This window comes from Electrophorus electricus, unplaced genomic scaffold, assembly GCF_041902795.1.
Source record: "Electrophorus electricus isolate QZ-2024a unplaced genomic scaffold, ASM4190279v1 Scaffold95, whole genome shotgun sequence".
NCBI classification, from domain to species: Eukaryota; Metazoa; Chordata; class Actinopteri; order Gymnotiformes; family Gymnotidae; genus Electrophorus; species Electrophorus electricus.
The window spans coordinates 302,537-312,536 of NW_027658812.1; the positions used below are offsets into that span (position 1 = coordinate 302,537).

The window sequence follows — 10,000 nt, forward strand, 5'->3', positions numbered from 1 at the left end:
CAGCAACCCCGAAGACCCTTTCGACCCTGGGCCCCGACGCGGGGGGACGGCGAAGTCGAGGGGGTCGGGAGAGGAGGCACGCCGGACAGCGTTACCCGTTAATGATCCTTTCGCAGGTTCACCTACGAAAACCTTGTTACGACTTTTACTTCCTCTAGATAGTCAAGTTTGATCGACTTCTCGGCGCTCCGCCAAGGCCCGCGAGGAGCCCCGGCGGGGCCGATCCGAGGACCTCACTAAACCATCCGATCGGTAGTAGCGACGGGCGGTGTGTACAAAGGGCAGGGACTTAATCAACGCGAGCTTATGACCCGCGCTTACTGGGAATTCCTCGTTCATGGGGAATAATTGCAATCCCCAGTCCCCATCACGAATGGGGTTCAGCGGATTACCCGCACCTCTCGGTGTAGGGTAGGCACACGCTGATCCAACCATTGTGGCGCGCGTGCAGCCCCGGACATCTAAGGGCATCACAGACCTGTTATTGCTCCATCTCGCGTGGCTGAACGCCACTTGTCCCTCTAAGAAGTTTGACGCCGACCGCGGAGGGCCGCGTAACTATTTAGCATGCCGGAGTCTCGTTCGTTATCGGAATTAACCAGACAAATCGCTCCACCAACTAAGAACGGCCATGCACCACCACCCACAGAATCGAGAAAGAGCTATCAATCTGTCAATCCTTTCCGTGTCCGGGCCGGGTGAGGTTTCCCGTGTTGAGTCAAATTAAGCCGCAGGCTCCACTCCTGGTGGTGCCCTTCCGTCAATTCCTTTAAGTTTCAGCTTTGCAACCATACTCCCCCCGGAACCCACAGACTCGTGGTTTCCCTCACGCTGCCCGGCGGGTCATGGGAATAACGCCGCCGGATCGCGGGTCGGCATAGTTTACGGTCGGAACTACGACGGTATCTGATCGTCTTCGAACCTCCGACTTTCGTTCTTGATTAATGAAAACATTCTTGGCAAATGCTTTCGCTTTCGTCCGTCTTGCGCCGGTCCAAGAATTTCACCTCTAGCGGCGCAATACGAATGCCCCCGGCCGTCCCTCTTAATCATGGCCCTGGTTCAGGAAACCCACAAAATAGAACCGGAGTCCTATTCCATTATTCCTAGCTCAGGTATTCAGGCGAGAAGCGGGCCCGCTTTGAACACTCTAATTTTTTCAAAGTAAACGCTCCGAGCCCCGTCCGGACACCCAGCCAAGGGCATCCGGGGGGCACCGGGAGACAGGGTCTGAGACAGGCGGTGGCACGCCTCGCGGCGGACCGCCAGCCCACTCCCGACATCCAACTACGAGCTTTTTAACTGCAGCAACTTTAATATACGCTATTGGAGCTGGAATTACCGCGGCTGCTGGCACCAGACTTGCCCTCCAATGGGTCCTCACCCATGGGTTTAGGATACGCTCATTCCGATTACAGGGCCTCGAAAGAGACCTGTATCGTTATTTTTCGTCACTACCTCCCCGTGTCGGGAATGGGTAATTTGCGCGCCTGCTGCCTTCCTTGGATGTGGTAGCCGTTTCTCAGGCTCCCTCTCCGGAATCGAACCCTGATTCCCCGTTACCCGTGGTCACCATGGTAGCCGACTATGGTACCATCGAAAGTTGATAGGGCAGACATTCGAATGAGACGTCGCCGCCGCGGAGGGCGCGCGATCGGCCCGAGGTTATCTAGAGTCACCAAAGCGGCCGGGGGGCCCGAGCCCCCCGGATGGGTTTTGGGTCTGATAAATGCACGCATCCCCCGAAGGGTCAGCGCTCGTTTGCATGTATTAGCTCTAGAATTACCACAGTTATCCGAGTAACGTGTGGAGCGATCAAAGGAACCATAACTGATTTAATGAGCCATTCGCAGTTTCACTGTACCGGCCGTGTGCACTTAGACCTGCATGGCTTAATCTTTGAGACAAGCATATGTTACTGGCAGGATCAACCAGGTAGTTTGCACCGTGGTCTGGGATGAACCACGAGTGACATCCGCCTCCCCTTCCGGGGGCTAGGAAGCAGCGGGTTGTAAGTGCGTGCGCCGTCAGGTCCAGACGCCATACAGGGCTACCCAGGACAGCTTCCGCGGCCAGTGTAAACGTGCTCGCGCACCGCCCTCTGGCCTTCGGACGCCGACCTCTCACCTTGATGCAAAGCTGTCCCATCCGGTCATGCCCGCACCGTACCCCGTCCACCTCCTCCGGAGGTGCGGACGGCCGACTCCAGGTGCTTTCGGCGTTCCCTCTCTTCACGCCGTTTTGATTTTCGTGGGCCGCTGGTGGGGGGACAAGGGAAAGACCTCGTCGAATTCCCTCCCCCCTAGCCTCGCTCAACCTACGTTTCGTGATGTAACCAAGAAGAGTGATTCGTGGGCCCAGGTAGGTTTGAAGAGGAGGCCAACAAAGCAGGGCACTCCCTTCCTCCCAAACCACAGACACCAGTATAGGACAACTGAGTAGACAGACTGGCCGTCTGAGTCTCCCCCAGAGAGTTCTGGGATGGGTTACAAATAACCCCCACCCCCCATCAGAGGCTTGACCCGCTAGAACCAGGGAGGATCTGTCAAAACCGCTCTCCACATCAGAAGTTCTGGATCAGCCGGGGCTGGTCGGCAGACGTCCACCTAAGGCCGTGGCCTAACCCCGTGTGGGGGGATAGCGCTCGCACCCGTACACGTGGACACCCGCTCGTCAAATGGCTGGCTCCTCACTTACCGTAGGGGGAATGGTTTGCCTACCCCTGGCGGGTCTGGTACTCCACTCTACCAAACAAGGAAGCAACACACCAATAGACCCCTGCAACACCGGGCAGCTTTGGGCAGTGTCACTACACTCCTCCTTGTTCTTCACGTTCCTTCCGTGGTGATTTTTTTTTTTTTTTCGTGGCCATTGCCGTGCATGGCTTCCCCATCGCTTTGCATGCTCTCCATTGCCTCGTGCTGCTTCACCATTGGTCTCACCTGGAGACCGAAGCCGCTCTCCCAGTAACCCGATGGTACCTGGCCAGAAAACCCCGTGCCCGATTTCATCTAGGACAAGGGCCAAACCACAGACCGTGCCCGTCCAGGGTCAACCCCTGGTCGGACAGGCCTGGTGGGTCGATACCATGGATGTGGCAGGCCGACGAGAATCCACTGGTACATTTACAAACACGCCCACCCTGGTGGCATGGCTGTACGACCCATCGTCGAAGCACGCTGCGGCGGACTGAGCCATTGGATCCAGTTGCCTGGGCGTACACTCAGCCCAACAGACGCACTCGGGTCGGGGAGAGCAAAGCAGACTGTGTGCCTGGATGTGCCCACTTCCATAGGGGAATCGGCATGATGGTTCACTTAACCCGAGGAGGGCTCCCCTCGCGGGATAAGCACCCCCCTCGGGGGATGGGGGGGGGGGGGGGCATCCAGAGCACACCACTTTCCGGTAGGGGACAGGCGTTTGATCATGTGTCCGAGGGAGAGCTCCCCTTGCCGGCCGAACACCCCTCGGACTCCCCTTGGGCTTCCAGAGAACGCCACTGGATGAATTTAGTGCTTGGACCCCATTGATTCTCTTTGCTCTCCCATATACCCGACGGGACCTATTTGCAAAACCCCGTGCCAACCAGACCTCCAGGAAGGGGGCTGGCGGCTAACCATGCCCAGCAGGGTGCACCCTGGTCGGACACTTTGGGAGGGTCGAGAGCCTGGAAGTGCCACCCGGGGGAGTAATTCTGATTTCCGTTTTAATGCACTCAGGGACAGCCCGAGGACCTCTGTAGTGCACCTGAGGCGGACTGAGCCGTCGGGTCCAGGGGTCTGGAGTTCGGAACCTCCAGGGTTCACCTGGCTGTTCTCTTAGCCCGGCAGGGTGCACCCTGGTCGGACACTTTGGGAGGGTCGAGAGCCTGGATGTGCCACCCCGACGAGTAATGAGTTTTCCCTTCGTATCTCTTCCGGACCAGGTCCGATTCGCACGAAACTCGCTGGGCATGGCCAGGAGCGCCCCCTGCTGCCCACGCCACCGTCCCCGCGCTTCTACTCCCGAGGGCCGAGGAGACAGCGAAGCGTGGGTCGGGTCGCCTGCTTCCAGGGTCTCCCTGGTACTCTCCAGTCTCCCGAGTCCATCGGGTCCGACCTCGTATTTTTAGCCCAGACGGGGAATGAGAAAGGGGCCCCCGACCGCCCGAGGGCGGGCGCTCGCTTCTCAGCCTAGGAACGTCCGATTCCCACGAAACTTTTACGCCAGACGTTCCTGGCAGCGAGCGCGTTCAAAGGTGACCCGCGCTGCTTCTCTCCTCCCAAGGGCCGAAGAGATATTCGTCTTCAAACCCGACCGGCCCTGTGTTTGCCGCCCCGGCGGTTTTAAAAAATCATAGCGTAAAAACGGTGGGTGCGCTTCGCCTGCCGCTTGGACAGCGTTAAACGGCAGCCCCGGCTCTTTCCAAAGGGCCCTCAACCGACTTTCTGCTCCCAAGGAGCCCAGAGATATGAAACCGATAAATCAAAACCCCGTGCCAACCAGACCTCCAGGAAGGGGGCTGGCGGCTAACCATGCCCGGCAGGGTGCACCCTGGTCGGACGCTTTGGGAGGGTCGAGAGCCTGGATGTGCCACCCCGACGAGTAATGAGTTTTCCCTTCGTATCTCTTCCGGACCAGGTCCGATTCGCACGAAACTCGCTGGGCATGGCCAGGAGCGCCCCCTGCTGCCCACGCCACCGTCCCCGCGCTTCTACTCCCGAGGGCCGAGGAGACAGCGAAGCGTGGGTCGGGTCGCCTGCTTCCAGGGTCTCCCTGGTACTCTCCAGTCTCCCGAGTCCATCGGGTCCGACCTCGTATTTTTAGCCCAGACGGGGAATGAGAAAGGGGCCCCCGACCGCCCGAGGGCGGGCGCTCGCTTCTCAGCCTAGGAACGTCCGATTCCCACGAAACTTTTACGCCAGACGTTCCTGGCAGCGAGCGCGTTCAAAGGTGACCCGCGCTGCTTCTCTCCTCCCAAGGGCCGAAGAGATATTCGTCTTCAAACCCGACCGGCCCTGTGTTTGCCGCCCCGGCGGTTTTAAAAAATCATAGCGTAAAAACGGTGGGTGCGCTTCGCCTGCCGCTTGGACAGCGTTAAACGGCAGCCCCGGCTCTTTCCAAAGGGCCCTCAACCGACTTTCTGCTCCCAAGGAGCCCAGAGATATGAAACCGATAAATCAAAACCCCGTGCCAACCAGACCTCCAGGAAGGGGGCTGGCGGCTAACCATGCCCGGCAGGGTGCACCCTGGTCGGACGCTTTGGGAGGGTCGAGAGCCTGGATGTGCCACCCCGACGAGTAATGAGTTTTCCCTTCGTATCTCTTCCGGACCAGGTCCGATTCGCACGAAACTCGCTGGGCATGGCCAGGAGCGCCCCCTGCTGCCCAGGCCTGGCTCTGGGCCTGGGCACACTTCATTCACTTTGTACCTTTAAATCATACTACTACTACTACTACTACCACCAGAATTCCAGGGCCAAGAGGTCACACAGTCATGCACAGCAAAGTAGCTCTGGGCCTGGGCACACTTCAAGCACTTTGTGCCTTTAAATCATACTACTACTACTACTACTACTACTACTACTACTACTACCAGACTTCCAGGCCCAAGAGTTCAAACACATTCATGCCCAGCAAAGTAGCTCTGGGCCTGGGCACACTTCATTCACTTTGTGCCTTTAAATCATACTACTACTACCACCAGACTTCCAGGGCCAAGAGGTCAACCACAGTCATGCACAGCAAAGTAGCTCTGGGCCTGGGCACACTTCAAGATGTTTGACCCTTTATATAAGCCTAGAAATAGACTTCCAGGCCCAAGAGTTCAAACACATTCATGCCCAGCAAAGTAGCTCTGGGCCTGGGCACACTTCAATCACTTTGTGCCTTTAAATCATACTACTACTACCACCAGACTTCCAGGCCCAAGAGGTCAAACACAGTCATGCCCAGCAAAGTAGCTCTGGGCCTGGGCACACTTCAATCACTTTGTGCCTTTAAATCATACTACTACTACCACCAGACTTCCAGGCCCTGGAGGTCACACCTTCATGCCTAGCAAGGTTGCTTTACACCTGCGCACACTTCAGACCGTTTCACTCTTTTAATCCTTCAAAGTACCACATTTCCAGACCCAAGAGGTCACAGAATCATGCCCAGCAAAGTAGCTCTGGGCCTGGGCACACTTCAATCACTTTGTGCCTTTAAATCATACTACTACTACCAGACTTCCAGGCCCCAGAGGTCAAACACAGTCATGCCCAGCAAAGTAGCTCTGGGCCTGGGCACACTTCAAGAAGTTTGACTCTTTATATAAGCCTAGAAATAGACTTCCAGAGCCAAGAGGTCAAACACAGTCATGCACAGCAAAGTAGCTCTGGGCCTGGGCACACTTCATTCACTTTGTACCTTTAAATCATACTACTACTACCAGACTTCCAGGCCCAAGAGTTCAAACACATTCATGCCCAGCAAAGTAGCTCTGGGCCTGGGCACACTTCAATCACTTTGTGTCTTTAAATCATACTACTACTACCAGACTTCCAGGCCCCAGAGGTCAAACACAGTCATGCCCAGCAAAGTAGCTCTGGGCCTGGGCACACTTCAAGAAGTTTGACCCTTTATATAAGCCTAGAAATAGACTTTCAGGCCCAAGAGGTCAAACACAGTCATGCCCAGCAAAGTAGCTGTGGGCCTGGGCACACTTCATTCACTTTGTACCTTTAAATCATACTACTACTACTACTACTACTACTACTACTACTACTACTACTACTACCAGACTTCCAGGCCCAAGAGGTCAAACACAGTCATGCCCAGCAAAGTAGCTCTGGGCCTGGGCACACTTCAAGAAGTTTGACCCTTTATATAAGCCTAGAAATAGACTTCCAGGCCCAAGAGTTCAAACACATTCATGCCCAGCAAAGTAGCTCTGGGCCTGGGCACACTTCAATCACTTTGTGCCTTTAAATCATACTACTACTACCAGACTTCCAGGCCCCAGAGGTCAAACACAGTCATGCCCAGCAAAGTAGCTCTGGGCCTGGGCACACTTCAAGAAGTTTGACCCTTTATATAAGCCTAGAAATAGACTTCCAGAGCCAAGAGGTCAAACACAGTCATGCCCAGCAAAGTAGCTCTGGGCCTGGGCACACTTCAATCACTTTGTGCCTTTAAATCATACTACTACTACCACCAGACTTCCAGGCCCAAGAGGTCAAACACAGTCATGCCCAGCAAAGTAGCTCTGGGCCTGGGCACACTTCAATCACTTTGTGCCTTTAAATCATACTACTACTACCACCAGACTTCCAGGCCCTGGAGGTCACACCTTCATGCCTAGCAAGGTTGCTTTACACCTGCGCACACTTCAGACCGTTTCACTCTTTTAATCCTTCAAAGTACCACATTTCCAGACCCAAGAGGTCACAGAATCATGCCCAGCAAAGTAGCTCTGGGCCTGGGCACACTTCAATCACTTTGTGCCTTTAAATCATACTACTACTACCAGACTTCCAGGCCCCAGAGGTCAAACACAGTCATGCCCAGCAAAGTAGCTCTGGGCCTGGGCACACTTCAAGAAGTTTGACCCTTTATATAAGCCTAGAAATAGACTTCCAGAGCCAAGAGGTCAAACACAGTCATGCACAGCAAAGTAGCTCTGGGCCTGGGCACACTTCATTCACTTTGTACCTTTAAATCATACTACTACTACCAGACTTCCAGGCCCAAGAGTTCAAACACATTCATGCCCAGCAAAGTAGCTCTGGGCCTGGGCACACTTCAATCACTTTGTGTCTTTAAATCATACTACTACTACCAGACTTCCAGGCCCCAGAGGTCAAACACAGTCATGCCCAGCAAAGTAGCTCTGGGCCTGGGCACACTTCAAGAAGTTTGACCCTTTATATAAGCCTAGAAATAGACTTTCAGGCCCAAGAGGTCAAACACAGTCATGCCCAGCAAAGTAGCTGTGGGCCTGGGCACACTTCATTCACTTTGTACCTTTAAATCATACTACTACTACTACTACTACTACTACTACTACTACTACTACTACTACCAGACTTCCAGGCCCAAGAGGTCAAACACAGTCATGCCCAGCAAAGTAGCTCTGGGCCTGGGCACACTTCAAGAAGTTTGACCCTTTATATAAGCCTAGAAATAGACTTCCAGGCCCAAGAGTTCAAACACATTCATGCCCAGCAAAGTAGCTCTGGGCCTGGGCACACTTCAATCACTTTGTGCCTTTAAATCATACTACTACTACCAGACTTCCAGGCCCCAGAGGTCAAACACAGTCATGCCCAGCAAAGTAGCTCTGGGCCTGGGCACACTTCAAGAAGTTTGACCCTTTATATAAGCCTAGAAATAGACTTCCAGAGCCAAGAGGTCAAACACAGTCATGCCCAGCAAAGTAGCTCTGGGCCTGGGCACACTTCATTCACTTTGTACCTTTAAATCATACTACTACTACCAGACTTCCAGGCCCAAGACGTCAAACACAGTCATGCCCAGCAAAGTAGCTCTGGGCCTGGGCACACTTCATTCACTTTGTACCTTTAAATCATACTACTACTACTACTACTACTACTACTACTACTACTACTACCAGACTTCCAGGCCCAAGAGGTCAAACACAGTCATGCCCAGCAAAGTAGCTCTGGGCCTGGGCACACTTCAATCACTTTGTGCCTTTAAATCATACTACTACTACCAGACTTCCAGGCCCCAGAGGTCAAACACAGTCATGCCCAGCAAAGTAGCTCTGGGCCTGGGCACACTTCAAGAAGTTTGACCCTTTATATAAGCCTAGAAATAGACTTCCAGAGCCAAGAGGTCAAACACAGTCATGCCCAGCAAAGTAGCTCTGGGCCTGGGCACACTTCATTCACTTTGTACCTTTAAATCATACTACTACTACCAGACTTCCAGGCCCAAGACGTCAAACACAGTCATGCCCAGCAAAGTAGCTCTGGGCCTGGGCACACTTCATTCACTTTGTACCTTTAAATCATACTACTACTACTACTACTACTACTACTACTACTACTACTACTACTACCAGACTTCCAGGCCCAAGAGTTCAAACACATTCATGCCCAGCAAAGTAGCTCTGGGCCTGGGCACACTTCAATCACTTTGTGCCTTTAAATCATACTACTACTACCACCAGACTTCCAGGCCCAAGAGGTCAAACACAGTCATGCCCAGCAAAGTAGCTCTGGGCCTGGGCACACTTCAATCACTTTGTGCCTTTAAATCATACTACTACTACCAGACTTCCAGGCCCAAGAGTTCAAACACATTCATGCCCAGCAAAGTAGCTCTGGGCCTGGGCACACTTCAATCACTTTGTGCCTTTAAATCATACTACTACTACTACCACCAGACTTCCAGACCCAAGAGGTCAAACACAGTCATGCCCAGCAAAGTAGCTCTGGGCCTGGGCACACTTCAAGAAGTTTGACCCTTTATATAAGCCTAGAAATAGACTTCCAGGCCCAAGAGGTCAAACACAGTCATGCCCAGCAAAGTAGCTCTGGGCCTGGGCACACTTCATTCACTTTGTACCTTTAAATCATACTACTACTACTACTACTACTACTACTACTACTACTACTACCAGACTTCCAGGCCCAAGAGGTCAAACACAGTCATGCCCAGCAAAGTAGCTCTGGGCCTGGGCACACTTCATTCACTTTGTGCCTTTAAATCATACTACTACTACCACCAGACTTCCAGGCCCAAGAGGTCAAACACAGTCATGCCCAGCAAAGTAGCTCTGGGCCTGGGCACACTTCAATCACTTTGTGCCTTTAAATCATACTACTACTACCACCAGACTTCCAGGCCCTGGAGGTCACACCTTCATGCCTAGCAAGGTTGCTTTACACCTGCGCACACTTCAGACCGTTTCACTCTTTTAATCATTCAAAGTACCACATTTCCAGACCCAAGAGGTCACAGAATCATACCCAGCAAAGTAGCTCTGGGCCTGGGCGGACCATGCAGTTTGA

The 10,000-nt window shown here is 53.5% G+C and overlaps 1 non-coding gene across 1 annotated transcript; it reads right to left on the minus strand.

The window, feature by feature from the left end:
• Window positions 1-99: 99 nt before the first annotated feature.
• Window positions 100-1,938, minus strand: LOC145656891 (18S ribosomal RNA). Its single transcript, XR_014122481.1, has one exon. It is a non-coding gene; the product is annotated as an 18S ribosomal RNA (ribosomal RNA).
• Between the last annotated feature and the right edge of the window lie 8,062 nt (window positions 1,939-10,000).